Genomic DNA, 15,563 nt, shown 5'->3' on the forward strand with positions numbered 1-15,563 from the left:
GACCAATAAGCCTGACTTCTATTATATGTAAACTCATGGAAACTATAATAAGATCCCAAATGGAAAATTACATATATGGTAACAGTATCCTGGGAGACAGTCAGCATGGTTTTAGGAAAAGGAGATCGTGTCTAACTGACCTGCTTGATTTTTTTGAGGATGCAACTCCGACAATGGATAATTGCAAAGCATACGACATGGTTTATTCAGATTTCCAGAAAGCTTTTGACAAAGTGCTGCATAAAAGATTACTTCTCAAATTGAACGCAGTAGGGATTCAAGGAAATGCATGCACATGGATTAGGGAGTGGTTAACATGTAGAAAACAGAAAGTACTGATTAGAGGAGAAACCTCAAAAATGGAGCAAGGTAACCAGTGGAGTACCACAGGGATCAGTATTAGGTCCTCTGCTATTCCTAATCTACATTAATGACTTAGATTATGGTATAGTAAGCAAACTGATCTAGACAGCATTCAGAACTGGGCAGACACATGGCAAATGACATTTAATAGAAAAAAGTGTAAGGTACTGCATGCAGGCAATAAAAATGTCCACTATAAATATTGTATGGGAGGTACTGAAATTGAAGAAGGAATCGATAGTGCCATGAAAAAGTATTTGCCCCCTGTCTGATTTTCTGCATTTTTGCACATTTTTCACGTTGTATTTGGTCAGATTTTTTTGTGGGTTGTAGTATATATAGAGTCTGAGAGAAAAAATGACACCAAAGTTTGGTGCTTCTTTCATTTGTTTGGTGTGCAAGGTAATCAAACATGCAATCTTCAGGTGTGAAAAAGTTATTGCCCCCCCTAGTTAACTCAACTCAATTAAAGGGATAATTAGGGTCAGCTGTTTGAGTACTTTGGTTAACAACCAGGCCTGATTTGGACCAGCCCTGCCCACTAGAAATCTGACTAACTTTGGCCCTTACCATCAGAGTGAAGTTGTCAGCACACAGGTTCTAGAGGCACATCATGCCACGAACAAAAGAAGTTCCTGAAGACCTCCGGGAAAAAAATGGTTGATGCCTGTCAGTCTGGAAAGGGTTACAAAGCAATTTGTAAGGCTCTGGGGCTCCACCGAACCACAGTCAGAGCCATATTGTCCAAATGGAGAAAGTTTGGGACAGTAGTGAATCTTCCCAGGAGTGGCCGTCCTGCCAAAATCTCTCCAACAGCAAGGCGTAAAATCGTCCAGGAAGTCACAAAGAACCCTAGAACAACATCCAAGGATCTGCAGGCCTCTTTTGCCTCGGCTAAGGTCAGTGTACATTAATCCACCATCAGAAAGACACTGGGCAAAAATGGGATTCATGGCAGAGTAGCAAGGCGGAAACCATTGCTCACTAAGAAGAACATGGATGCTCGTCTCAAGTTTGCCAAAAAGCACCTGGATGATCCTCAAGAGTTCTGGAACAATGTTCTATGGAGAGGTGAGTCAAAAGTGGAACTTTTTGGCCGACATGGGCCCCGTTATGTCTGGCGAAAACCAATCACTGCATTCCACAGTAAGAACCTCATACCAACGGTCAAGCATGGTGGTGGTAGTGTCATGGTTTGAGGATGTTTTGCTGCATCAGGACCTGGACGCCTTGCCATCATTGAAGGAACCATGAATTCTGCTCTGTATCAGAGAATTCTACAGGAGAATGTCAGGCCATCCGTCCGTGAGCTGAAGCTGAAGCGCAACTGGGTCATGCAGCAAGACAATGATCCGAAACACACAAGCAAGTCTACATCAGAATGGTTGAAAAACAAGAAATTTAAAGTTTTGAAATGGCCTAGTCAAAGTCCAGACCTAAACCCCATTGAGATGTTGTGGCAGGACCTGAAATGAGCAGTTCATGCTCGAAAACCCACAAATGTCACTGAGTTGAAGCAGTTCTGCATGTAGGAGTGGGCCAAAATTCCTCAGCGGCGCTGTGAGAGACTAATCAATAACTACAGGAAGCGTTTGGTTGCAGTTATTGCTGCTAAAGGTGGCGTAACCAGTTATTGAGTCTAAGGGGGCGATTACTTTTTCACACGGGGGCATTGGGTGTTGCATAACTTTCTTAATAAATAAATGAAATATGTATCAAATTTTTATTATTTGTTCACTCAGGGTCCCTTTTATCTAATATTAGGTTTTGGTTGAAGATCTGATAACATTCAGTGTCAAAAATATGCAAAAATGCAGAAAATCAGACAGGGGGCAAATACTTTTTAACGGCACTCTATGAAAAAGACCTTGGAGTTTATGTTGACTCAGAAATGTCTTCATCTAGACAATGAGGGGAAGCTATAAAAAGGGCAACAAAATGCTTTGATATATATAGTGAAAAGTGTTGAATTTAAATCAAGGGAAGTAATGTTAAAACTTTACAATGGATTAGTGAGACTTCATCTAGACTATTGTGTTCAGTTCTGGTCACGTTGCTATAGAAAGAGTGCAAAGAAGAGTGACCAGAATTATTCTGAGTTTAAAAGGCATGTCATATGCAGACAGGCTAAAGAAAATGAATCTATTCAGTCTTGAACAAAGAAGACTATGCAGCGATCTGATTCAAGCATTCAAAATTCTAAAAGGTATTGACAATATCGAACCAAGGGACTTTTCCGATCTGAAAAAAGAAACAAGGACCAGGGGTCACAAATGGAGATTAGATAAAGGGGCATCCAGATCATAAAATAGGAGGCACTTCTTTACACAGAGAGTTGTGGGAGTCTGGAACCAACTCCCCAGTAATGTTGTTGAAGCTGACACCCTGGGATCCTTCAAGAAGCTGCTTGATGAGATTCTGGGATCAATAAGCTACTAACAACAAAGCAAGCAAGATGGGCCGATTGGCCTTCTCTCGTTTCTAAACTTTCTTATGTTCTTATGTTCTTAACCTACAATATTCTTCTTTCCCAAGTATACTGTCACAGCACTTGCACAGTATCTGTAAGCACCATTGTATTCTATTCCATTCACTGTTGTACATTCTCAAATGCTCAGTAAAGCATTGTTATAAATACATACATGCATACAATAAATACAGTCATCTCCTATCTCTTCAAACAAGTTATTACAATATATAATCTCATGTTGTAGCTGCAGTAACAACAAATTAAACTGATCGTTTTGTTAAAATAATTAAGTTCCTTTATTGTACCACCAGAGGGCAGCATTGAACCATCAGCAAAAACAGCCTAGAAATCTTTTTCACATAACACCGCAAAATGCCTAGCCCCATCCTAATGGCTGTGAGCTCCAACCCTCATGAAGCATCCCAGGGCCATCAGCTGTGAACCGCACACGTCTTTTATCACAAGCTTCATACTCTTCAAAACACTTTTAACTGCTGCGATTATAAGGCAGCAGTGTGGAGTAGTGGTTAGGGTTCTGTACTCTTGACCGGAGGATTTGGGCTCAATCCTAGGTGGGGGACACTGCTGCTGTACCCTTGAGCAAGGTAGTTTACCTAAATTGCTTGAGTTAAACAAAAAAGCAGCAGCTGTATAAATGGGTAATTGTATGTAAAAATTATGTGATATCTTGTAACAATTATAAGTCGCTCTGGATAAGGAGGCTGTGTGGTCCAATGTTTAAAGAAAAGGGCTTGTAACCAAGAGGTCCCCAGTTCAAATCCCATATCAGCCACTGACTCATGGTGTGATTCTAAGCAAGTCGCTTAATCTTTTTGTGCTCTGTCTTTCAGGTGAGATGTAGTTGTAAGTGACTCTGCAGCTGATGCATAGTTCACACACACTAGTCTCTGTAAGTCGCATTGGATAAAGGCATCTGCTAAATAAACAAATAATAATAAAGGCTAGTGATCTGCCACTTTACAAACACATTTCCATTTATTTTTGCTGGCAATGCCCTGCTGTGCACTAGATGGTGTATAAAGACACTTTGTTGATCTAGCCTATATTAAACATGTCTATGACAGAAAAACAGATCCAGTCTCTGCAGGCTTTAATAACTACAAGGCACATTGAGTGTGTACAGTACAAGCAGATGCGTCTTTTGAGTGGATACAATCTGAGACAAGGTTTATACTAGCGATGGAGAGGTATACTTTATGCTGCCTCTAGTGAATTTGCATCAAGTGTTTTTTAGTTTAAGGACTTAAGGATACTAGGATTTGGAATCTCAATAAATAGAGACCGGAACAGAGATTTCTCTTGCCATATAATTCTGAATAAGCTGCGATAATAAAAGTCACTTTAGTCACTTGTGAACAGTACATAAACACCTGCCAACCGAGCTCTTACTATGTGTCAGACCTGCTTGCTTGTCCATGTAGCCTTTCTATATTCAAATCTATGACAGTTATGCAGTAAAACCTGTCTAATCCGGTATCGTTTGGGACTGGAACATTGTGCCGGATCATACAGTGTGCTGGTTTACAGAGGTACTGTCAAATCTAATACTGCAAAAATAAAGGCATGACACAAACTGACCAATTTAAAAACGTGTTACAGTACATACAGTAAAAGTACTGTCCAATTATCATTTTAAACATTATACTGTAGGTGTTCATTTGTAAATAAAAGGCACCGAATCGTATAGTAAAGCAAGACGGATAGCATTTTTGCTTTATTTTATTTGAACTGTGTTGGCTGATAATATGATCTATTACAAAACGCTTGCATAATGTAAACAACATAAATACAGCAAAAGACTGGGTCCCACTGTATTACTCAGGCTGCACTGCCGTGTCTATTCACGGGCGCGATCCCACTACTGAGCGGCACGGGGGCTTTGACCTGCTCCGTTTCCGACCTGGGCCGGTTCACCCCTCTTTAAGCGACCTGGTGGTCCCGGGCTCCCCCGCGAGCACCATATCGATACCGAGCTTAGTGCGGACACCCGCTCGGCATAGCCCACTGCAGCTCAGAGCCCCTGAGCTCAAGCAATCCTCCAGCCTCAGCCTCCCGGTAGCTGGGATTACAGGCGTGCGCCACCGCGCCCGGCGAAAACCAAGGAGCTTTATTTATCTTTTCAAATTACAATGCTGTTGACGTCACTCGATACTGTGACAATAGTGCCGATTAGCGACCGTAAACAGAAGGTGAAAATCTGACAATGGACCAGTCGTACCAATATGAAACAATGCTCTTTTTATATCACAAACTATCTTATAGAAATTATAACAAATAATACGCGAAGGTGTTTTTTTCAATTCATTGTAAATTGTACTAACCTTCTACAGACCAATAAGCCTGACTTCTGTTATATGTAAACTCATGGAAACTATAATAAGATCCAAAATGGAAAATTACATATATGGTAACAGTATCCTGGGAGACAGTCAGCATGGTTTTAGGAAAGGGAGATCGTGTCTAACTGACCTGCTTGATTTTTTTGAGGATGCAACTCCGACAATGGATAATTGCAAAGCATATGACATGGTTTATTCAGATTTCCAGAAAGCTTTTGACAAAGTGCCGCATAAAAGATTACTTCTCAAATTGAACGCAACAGGGATTCAAGGAAATGCATGCACATGGATTAGGGAGTGGTTAACATGTAGAAAACAGAAAGTACTGATTAGAGGAGAAACCTCAAAATGGAGCAAGGTAACCAGTGGAGTACCACAGGGATCAGTATTAGGTCCTCTGCTATTCCTATTCTACATTAATGATTTAGATTCTGGTATAGTAAGCAAACTTGTTCAATTTGCAGACGACACAAAAAAAGGAGGAGTGGCAAACATCGTTGCAGCAGCAAAGGTCATTCAAAATGATCTAGACAGCATTCAGAACTGGGCAGACACATGGCAAATGACATTTAATAGAGAAAAGTGTAAGGTATTGCACGCAGGCACTAAAAATGTCCACTATAAATATTGTATGGGAGGTACTGAAATTGAAGAAGGAATCTATGAAAAAGACCTAGGAGTTTATGTTGACTCAGAAATGTCTTCATCTAGACAATGTGGGGAAGCTATAAAAAAGGCCAACAAAATGCTGTGACCAGAATTATTCTGAGTTTAAAAGGCATGTCATATGCAGACAGGCTAAAGGAATTGAATCTATTCAGTCTTGAACAAAGAAGACTATGTAGCGATCTGATTCAAGCATTCAAAATTCTAAAAGGTATTGACAATATCGAACCAAGGGACTTTTCCGACCTGAAAAAAGAAACAAGGACCAGGGGTCACAAATGGAGATTTAGATAAAGGGGCATTCAGAACATAGAATAAGAGGCACTTTTTTACACAGAGAGTTGTGGGAGTCTGGAACCAACTCCCCAGCAATGTTATTGAAGCTGACACCCTGGGATCCTTCAAGAAGCTGCTTGATGAGATTCTGGGATCAATAAGCTACTAACAAAAAAACAAGCAAGATGGGCCGAATGGCCTCCTCTCGTTTGTAAACGTTCTTGTTCTTATGTTCTTAACCTACAGTATTCTTCTTTCCCAAGTATACTGTCACAGCACTTGCACGGTATCTGTAAGCACCATTGTATTCTATTCCATTCACTGTTGTACATTCTCAAATGCTCAGTAAAGCATTGTTATAAATACATACATGGATACAATAAATACAGCCATCTCCTTTCTCTTCAAAGAAGTTATTACAATATGTAATCTAATGTTGTAGCTGGAGTAACAACAAATTAAACTGATCGTTTTGTTATCATAATTAAGTTCCTTTATTGTACCACCAGAGGGCAGCATTGAACCATAAGTAAAAACAGCCTAGAAATCTTTTTCACATAACACCGCAAACTGCCTAGCCCCATCCTATTGGCTGTGAGCTCCAACCCTCATGAAGCATCCCAGGGCCATCAGCTGTGAACCGAACACGTCTTTTATCACAAGCTTCATACCCTTCAAAACACTTTTAACTGCTGCTGTTATAAGGCAGCAGTGTGGAGTAGTGGTTAGGGTTCTGTACTCTTGACCAGAGGATTTGGGCTCAATCCCAGGTGGGGGACACTGCTGCTGTACCCTTGAGCAAGGTAGTTTACCTAAATTACTCGTGTTAAAAAAACCCAAGCAGCAGCTGTATGAATGGGTAATTGTATGTAAAAATAATGTGATATCTTGTAACAATTATAAGTCACTCTGGATAAGGAGGCTGTGTGGTCCAATGGTTAAAGAAAAGGGTTTGTAACCAAGCTGTTTCTAGTTCAAATCCCACATCAGCCACTGACTCATGGTGTAACTATGCAAGTCACTTAACCTTTTTGTACTCTGTCTTTCAGGTGAGATGTAGTTGTAGGTGACTGCAGCTGATGCATAGTTCACACACACTAGTCTTTGTAAGTCGCATTGGATAAAGGCATCTGCTAAATAAACTAATAATAATAAAGGCTAGTGATCTGCCACTTTACAAACACATTTCCAATTATTTTTGTTGGCAATGCCCTGCTGTGCACTAGATGGTGTATAAAGACACTTTGTTGATCTAGCCTATATTAAACATGTCTATGACAGAAAAACAGATCCAGTCTCTGCAGGCTTTAATAACTACAAGGCACATTGAGTGTACAGTACAAGCAGATGCGTCTTTTGAGTGGATACAATCTGAGACAAGGTTTATACTAGCGATGGAGAGGTATACTTTATGCTGCCTCTAGTGAATTTGCATCAAGTGTTTTTTAGTTTAAGGATTTAAGGATACTAGGATTTGGAATCTCAATAAATAGAGACCGGCGCAGAGATTTCTCTTGCCATATAATACTGAATAAGCTGCGATAATAAAAGTCACTTTAGCAACTTGTGAAGAGTACATAAACACCTGCCAACCGAGCTCTTACTATGTGTCAGACCTGCTTGCTTGTCCATGTAGCCTTTCTATATTCAAATCTATGACAGTTATGCAGTAAAACGTATCGTTTGGGACTGGAACATTGTGCCGGATCATACAGTGTGCTGGTTTACAGAGGTACTGTCAAATCTAATACTGCAAAAATAAAGGCATGACACAAACTGACCAATTTAAAAACGTGTTACAGTACATACAGTAAAAGTACTGTCCAATTATCATTTTAAACATTATACTGTAGGGGTTCATTTGTAAATAAAAGGCACCGAATCTTATAGTAAAGCAAGACGGATAGCATTTTTGCTTTATTTTATTTGAACTGTGTTGGCTGATAATATGATCTATTACAAAACGCTTGCATAATGTAAACAACATAAATACAGCAAAAGACTGGGTCCCACTGTATTACTCAGGCTGCACTGCCGTGTCTATTCACGGGCGCGATCCCACTACTGAGCGGCACGGGGGCTTTGACCTGCTCCGTTTCCGACCTGGGCCGGTTCACCCCTCTTTAAGCGACCTGGTGGTCCCGGGCTCCCCCGCGAGCACCATATCGATACCGAGCTTAGTGCGGACACCCGCTCGGCATAGCCCACTGCAGCTCAGAGCCCCTGAGCTCAAGCAATCCTCCAGCCTCAGCCTCCCGGTAGCTGGGATTACAGGCGTGCGCCACCGCGCCCGGCGGAAACCAAGGAGCTTTATTTATCTTTTCAAATTACAATGCTGCTGACGTCACACTCGATACTGTGACAATAGTGCCGATTAGCGACCGTAAACAGAAGGTGAAAATCTGACAATGGACCAGTCGTACCAATATGAAACAATGCTCTTTTTATATCACAAACGATCTTATAGAAATTATAACAAATAATACGCGAAGGTGTTTTTTTCAATTCATTGTAAATTGTACTAACCTTCTACAGACCAATAAGCCTGACTTCTATTATATGTAAACTCATGGAAACTATAATAAGATCCAAAATGGAAAATTACCTATATGGTAACAGTATCCTGGGAGACAGTCAGCATGGTTTTAGGAAAGGGAGATCGTGTCTAACTGACCTGCTTGATTTTTTTGAGGATGCAACTCCGACAATGGATAATTGCAAAGCATATGACATGGTTTATTCAGATTTCCAGAAAGCTTTTGACAAAGTGCCGCATAAAAGATTACTTCTCAAATTGAACGCAATAGGGATTCAAGGAAATGCATGCACATGGATTAGGGAGTGGTTAACATGTAGAAAACAGAAAGTACTGATTAGAGGAGAAACCTCAAAATGGAGCAAGGTAACCAGTGGAGTACCACAGGGATCAGAATTAGGTCCTCTGCTCTTCCTATTGTACATTAATGATTTAGATTCTGGTATAGTAAGCAAACTTGTTCAATTTGCAGACGACACAAAAAAAGGAGGAGTGGCAAACATCGTTGCAGCAGCAAAGGTCATTCAAAATGATCTAGACAGCATTCAGAACTGGGCAGACACATGGCAAATGACATTTAATAGAGAAAAGTGTAAGGTATTGCACGCAGGCACTAAAAATGTCCACTATAAATATTGTATGGGAGGTACTGAAATTGAAGAAGGAATCTATGAAAAAGACCTAGGAGTTTATGTTGACTCAGAAATGTCTTCATCTAGACAATGTGGGGAAGCTATAAAAAAGGCCAACAAAATGCTGTGACCAGAATTATTCTGAGTTTAAAAGGCATGTCATATGCAGACAGGCTAAAGGAATTGAATCTATTCAGTCTTGAACAAAGAAGACTATGTAGCGATCTGATTCAAGCATTCAAAATTCTAAAAGGTATTGACAATATCGAACCAAGGGACTTTTCCGACCTGAAAAAAGAAACAAGGACCAGGGGTCACAAATGGAGATTTAGATAAAGGGGCATTCAGAACATAGAATAAGAGGCACTTTTTTACACAGAGAGTTGTGGGAGTCTGGAACCAACTCCCCAGCAATGTTATTGAAGCTGACACCCTGGGATCCTTCAAGAAGCTGCTTGATGAGATTCTGGGATCAATAAGCTACTAACAAAAAAACAAGCAAGATGGGCCGAATGGCCTCCTCTCGTTTGTAAACGTTCTTGTTCTTATGTTCTTAACCTACAGTATTCTTCTTTCCCAAGTATACTGTCACAGCACTTGCACGGTATCTGTAAGCACCATTGTATTCTATTCCATTCACTGTTGTACATTCTCAAATGCTCAGTAAAGCATTGTTATAAATACATACATGGATACAATAAATACAGTCATCTCCTTTCTCTTCAAACAAGTTATTACAATATATAATCTAATGTTGTAGCTGCAGTAACAACAAATTAGACTGATCGTTTTGTTATCATAATTAAGTTCCTTTATTGTACCAGCAGTGGGCAGCATTGAACCATAAGTAAAAACAGCCTAGAAATCTTTTTCACATAACACCGCAAACTGCCTAGCCCCATCCTATTGGCTGTGAGCTCCAACCCTCATGAAACATCCCAGGGCCGTCAGCTGTGAACCGAACACGTCTTTTATCACAAGCTTCATACCCTTCAAAACACTTTTAACTGCTGCTGTTATAAGGCAGCAGTGTGGAGTAGTGGTGAGGGTTCTGTACTCTTGACCAGAGGATTTGGGCTCAATCCCAGGTGGGGGACACTGCTGCTGTACCCTTGAGCAAGGTAGTTTACCTAAATTACTCGTGTTAAAAAAACCCAAGCAGCAGCTGTATGAATGGGTAATTGTATGTAAAAATAATGTGATATCTTGTAACAATTATAAGTCACTCTGGATAAGGAGGCTGTGTGGTCCAATGGTTAAAGAAAAGGGTTTGTAACCAAGCTGTTTCTAGTTCAAATCCCACATCAGCCACTGACTCATGGTGTAACTATGCAAGTCACTTAACCTTTTTGTGCTCTGTCTTTCAGGTGAGATGTAGTCGTAAGTGACTCTGCAGTTGATGCAGAGTTCACACACACTAGTCGTTGTAAGTCGCATTGGATAAAGGCATCTGCTAAATAAACTAATAATAATGAAGGCTAGTGATCTGCCACTTTACAAACACATTTCCATTTATTTTTGTCGGCAATGCCCTGCTGTGCACTAGATGGTGTATAAAGACACTTTCTTGATCTAGCCCATATTACTGCAGGCTTTAATAACTACAGGGCACATTGAGTGTACAGTACAAGCAGATGCGTCTTTTGAGTGGATACAATCCGAGACAAGGTTTATACTAGCGATGGAGAGGTATACTTTATGCTTCCTCTAGTGAATTTGCATCAAGTGTTTTTAAGTTTAAGGATTTAAGGATACTAGGATTTGGAATCTCAATAAATAGAGACCGGCACAGAGATTTCTCTTGCCCTATAATACTGAATAAGCTGCGATAATAAAAGTCACTTTAGCAACTTGTGAAGAGTACATAAACACCTGCCAACCGAGCTCTTACTATGTGTCAGACCTGCTTGCTTGTCCATGTAGCCTTTCTATATTGAAATCTATGACAGTTATGCAGTAAAATCTGTCTAATCCGGTATCGTTTGGGACTGGAACATTGTGCCGGATCATACAGTGTGCTGGTTTACAGAGGTACTGTCAAATCTAATACTGCAAAAATAAAGGCATGACACAAACTGACCAATTTAAAAACGTGTTACAGTACATACAGTAAAAGTACTGTCCAATTATCATTTTAAACATTATACTGTAGGGGTTCATTTGTAAATAAAAGGCACCGAATCTTATAGTAAAGCAAGACGGATAGCATTTTTGCTTTATTTTATTTGAACTGTGTTGGCTGATAATATGATATATTACAAAACGCTTGCATAATGTAAACAACATAAATACAGCAAAAGACTGGGTCCCACTGTATTACTCAGGCTGCACTGCCGTGTCTATTCACGGGCGCGATCCCACTACTGAGCGGCACGGGGGCTTTGACCTGCTCCGTTTCCGACCTGGGCCGGTTCACCCCTCTTTAAGCGACCTGGTGGTCCCGGGCTCCCCCGCGAGCACCATATCGATACCGAGCTTAGTGCGGACACCCGCTCGGCATAGCCCACTGCAGCTCAGAGCCCCTGAGCTCAAGCAATCCTCCAGCCTCAGCCTCCCGGTAGCTGGGATTACAGGCGTGCGCCACCGCGCCCGGCGGAAACCAAGGAGCTTTATTGATCTTTTCAAATTACAATGCTGCTGACGTCACTCGATACACACACGACAGTGCCGATTAGCGACCGTAAACAGAAGGTGAAAATCTGACAATGGACCAGTCGTACCGATATGAAACAATGCTCTTTTTATATCACAAACTATCTTATAGAAATCATAACAAATAATACGCGAAGGTGTTTTTTTCAATTCATTGTAAATTGTACTAACCTTCTACAGACCAATAAGCCTGACTTCTATTATATGTAAACTCATGGAAACTATAATAAGATCCAAAATGGAAAATTACCTATATGGTAACAGTATCCAGGGAGACAGTCAGCATGGTTTTAGGAAAGGGAGATCGTGTCTAACTGACCTGCTTGATTTTTTTGAGGATGCAACACCGACAATGGATAATTGCAAAGCATACGACATGGTTTATTCAGATTTCCAGAAAGCTTTTGACAAAGTGCTGCATAAAAGATTACTTCTCAAATTGAACGCAATAGGGATTCAAGGAAATGCATGCACATGGATTAGGGAGTGGTTAACATGTAGAAAACAGAAAGTACTGAGGACCTCAAAAATGGAGCAAGGTTACCAGTGGAGTACCACAGGGATCAGTATTAGGTCATCCGCTCTTCCTAATCTACATTAATGACTTAGATTATGGTATAGTAAGCAAACTGATCTAGACAGCATTCAGAACTGGGCAGACACATGGCAAATTACATTTAATAGAAAAAAGTGTAAGGTACTGCACGCAGGCAATAAAAATGTCCACTATAAATATTGTATGGGAGGTACTGAAATTGAAGAAGGAATCGATAGTGCCATGAAAAAGTATTTGCCCCCTGTCTGATTTTCTGCATTTTTGCACATTTTTCACGTTGTATTTGGTCAGATTTTTTTGTGGGTTATAGTATATATAGAGTCTGAGAGAAAAAATGACACCAAAGTTTGGTGCTTCTTTCATTTGTTTGGTGTGCAAGGTAATCAAACATGCAATCTTCAGGTGTGAAAAAGTTATTGCCCCCCCTAGTTAACTCAACTCAATTAAAGGGATAATTAGGGTCAGCTGTTTGAGTACTTTGGTTAACAACCAGGCCTGATTTGGACCAGCCCTGCCCACTAGAAATCTGACTAACTTTGGCCCTTACCATCAGAGTGAAGTTGTCAGCACACAGGTTCTAGAGGCACATCATGCCACGAACAAAAGAAGTTCCTGAAGACCTCCGGGAAAAAAATTGTTGATGCCTGTCAGTCTGGAAAGGGTTACAAAGCAATTTGTAAGGCTCTGGGGCTCCACCGAACCACAGTCAGAGCCATATTGTCCAAATGGAGAAAGTTTGGGACAGTAGTGAATCTTCCCAGGAGTGGCCGTCCTGCCAAAATCTCTCCAACAGCAAGGCGTAAAATCGTCCAGGAAGTCACAAAGAACCCTAGAACAACATCCAAGGATCTGCAGGCCTCTTTTGCCTCGGCTAAGGTCAGTGTACATGACTGCACCATCAGAAAGACACTGGGCAAAAATGGGATTCATGGCAGAGTAGCAAGGCGGAAACCATTGCTCACTAAGAAGAACATGAATGCTCGTCTCAAGTTTGCCAAAAAGCACCTGGATGATCCTCAAGAGTTCTGGAACAATGTTCTATGGAGAGATGAGTCAAAAGTGGAACTTTTTGGCCGACATGGGCCCCGTTATGTCTGGCCAAAACCAATCACTGCATTCCACAGTAAGAACCTCATACCAACGGTCAAGCATGGTGGTGGTAGTGTCATGGTTTGAGGATGTTTTGCTGCATCAGGACCTGGACGCCTTGCCATCATTGAAGGAACCATGAATTCTGCTCTGTATCAGAGAATTCTAAAGGGGAATGTCAGGCCATCCGTCCGTGAGCTGAAGCTGAAGCGCAACTGGGTCATGCAGCAAGACAATGATCTGAAACACACAAGCAAGTCTACATCAGAATGGTTGAAAAACAAGAAATTTAAAGTTTTGAAATGGCCTAGTCAAAGTCCAGACCTAAACCCCATTGAGATGTTGTGGCAGGACCTGAAATGAGCAGTTCATGCTCAAAAACCCACAAATGTCACTGAGTTGAAGCAGTTCTGCATGTAGGAGTGGGCCAAAATTCCTCAGCGGCGCTGTGAGAGACTAATCAATAACTACAGGAAGCGTTTGGTTGCAGTTATTGCTGCTAAAGGTGGCGTAACCAGTTATTGAGTCTAAGGGGGCGATTACTTTTTCACACTGGGGCATTGGGTGTTGCATAACTTTCTTAATAAATAAATGAAATATGTATCACATTTTTATGTTATTTTTTCACTCAGGGTCCCTTTTATCTAATATTAGGTTTTGGTTGAAGATCTGATAACATTCAGTGTCAAAAATATGCAAAAATGCAGAAAATCAGACAGGGGGCAAATACTTTTTAACAGCACTCTATGAAAAAGACCTAGGAGTTTATGTTGACTCAGAAATGTCTTCATCTAGACAATGAGGGGAAGCTATAAGAAAGGGCAACAAAATGCTTTGATATATATAGTGAAAAGTGTTGAATTTAAATCAAGGGAAGTAATGTTAAAACTTTACAATGGATTAGTGAGACTTCATCTAGACTATTGTGTTCAGTTCTGGTCACGTTGCTCTAGAAAGAGTGCAAAGAAGAGTGACCAGAATTATTCTGAGTTTAAAAGGCATGTCATATGCAGACAGGCTAAAGGAAATGAATCTATTCAGTCTTGAACAAAGAAGACTATGCAGCGATCTGATTCAAGCATTCAAAATTCTAAAAGGTATTGACAATATCGAACCAAGGGACTTTTCCGATCTGAAAAAAGAAACAAGGACCAGGGGTCACAAATGGAGATTAGATAAAGGGGCATCCAGATCATAAAATAGGAGGCACTTTTTTACACAGAGAGTTGTGGGAGTCTGGAACCAACTCCCCAGTAATGTTATTGAAGCTGACACCCTGGGATCCTTCAAGAAGCTGCTTGATGAGATTCTGGGATCAATAAGCTACTAACAACCAAACGAGCAAGATGGACCGAATGGCCTCCTCTCGTTTCTAAACTTTCTTATGTTCTTATGTTCTTAACCTACAATATTCTTCTTTCCCAAGTATACTGTCACAGCACTTGCACGGTATCTGTAAGCACCATTGTATTCTATTCCATTCACTGTTGTACATTCTCAAATGCTCAGTAAAGCATTGTTATAAATACATACATGCATACAATAAATACAGTCATCTCCTATCTCTTCAAACAAGTTATTACAATATATAATCTCATGTTATAGCTGCAGTAACAACAAATTAAACTGATCGTTTTGTTAAAATAATTAAGTTCCTTTATTGTACCACCAGAGGGCAGCATTGAACCATCAGCAAAAACAGCCTAGAAATCTTTTTCACATAACACCGCAAAATGCCTAGCCCCATCCTAATGGCTGTGAGCTCCAACCCTCATGAAGCATCCCAGGGCCATCAGCTGTGAACTGCACACGTCTTTTATCACAAGCTTCATACTCTTCTAAACACTTTTAACTGCTGTGGCAGCAGTGTGGAGTAGTGGTTAGGGTTCTGTACTCTTGACCGGAGGATTTGGGCTCAATCCCAGGTGGGGGACACTGTTGCTGTACCCTTGAGCAAGGTACT

This window comes from Acipenser ruthenus, chromosome 46 (genome assembly GCF_902713425.1).
Source record: "Acipenser ruthenus chromosome 46, fAciRut3.2 maternal haplotype, whole genome shotgun sequence".
Classification (NCBI taxonomy): domain Eukaryota; kingdom Metazoa; phylum Chordata; class Actinopteri; order Acipenseriformes; family Acipenseridae; genus Acipenser; species Acipenser ruthenus.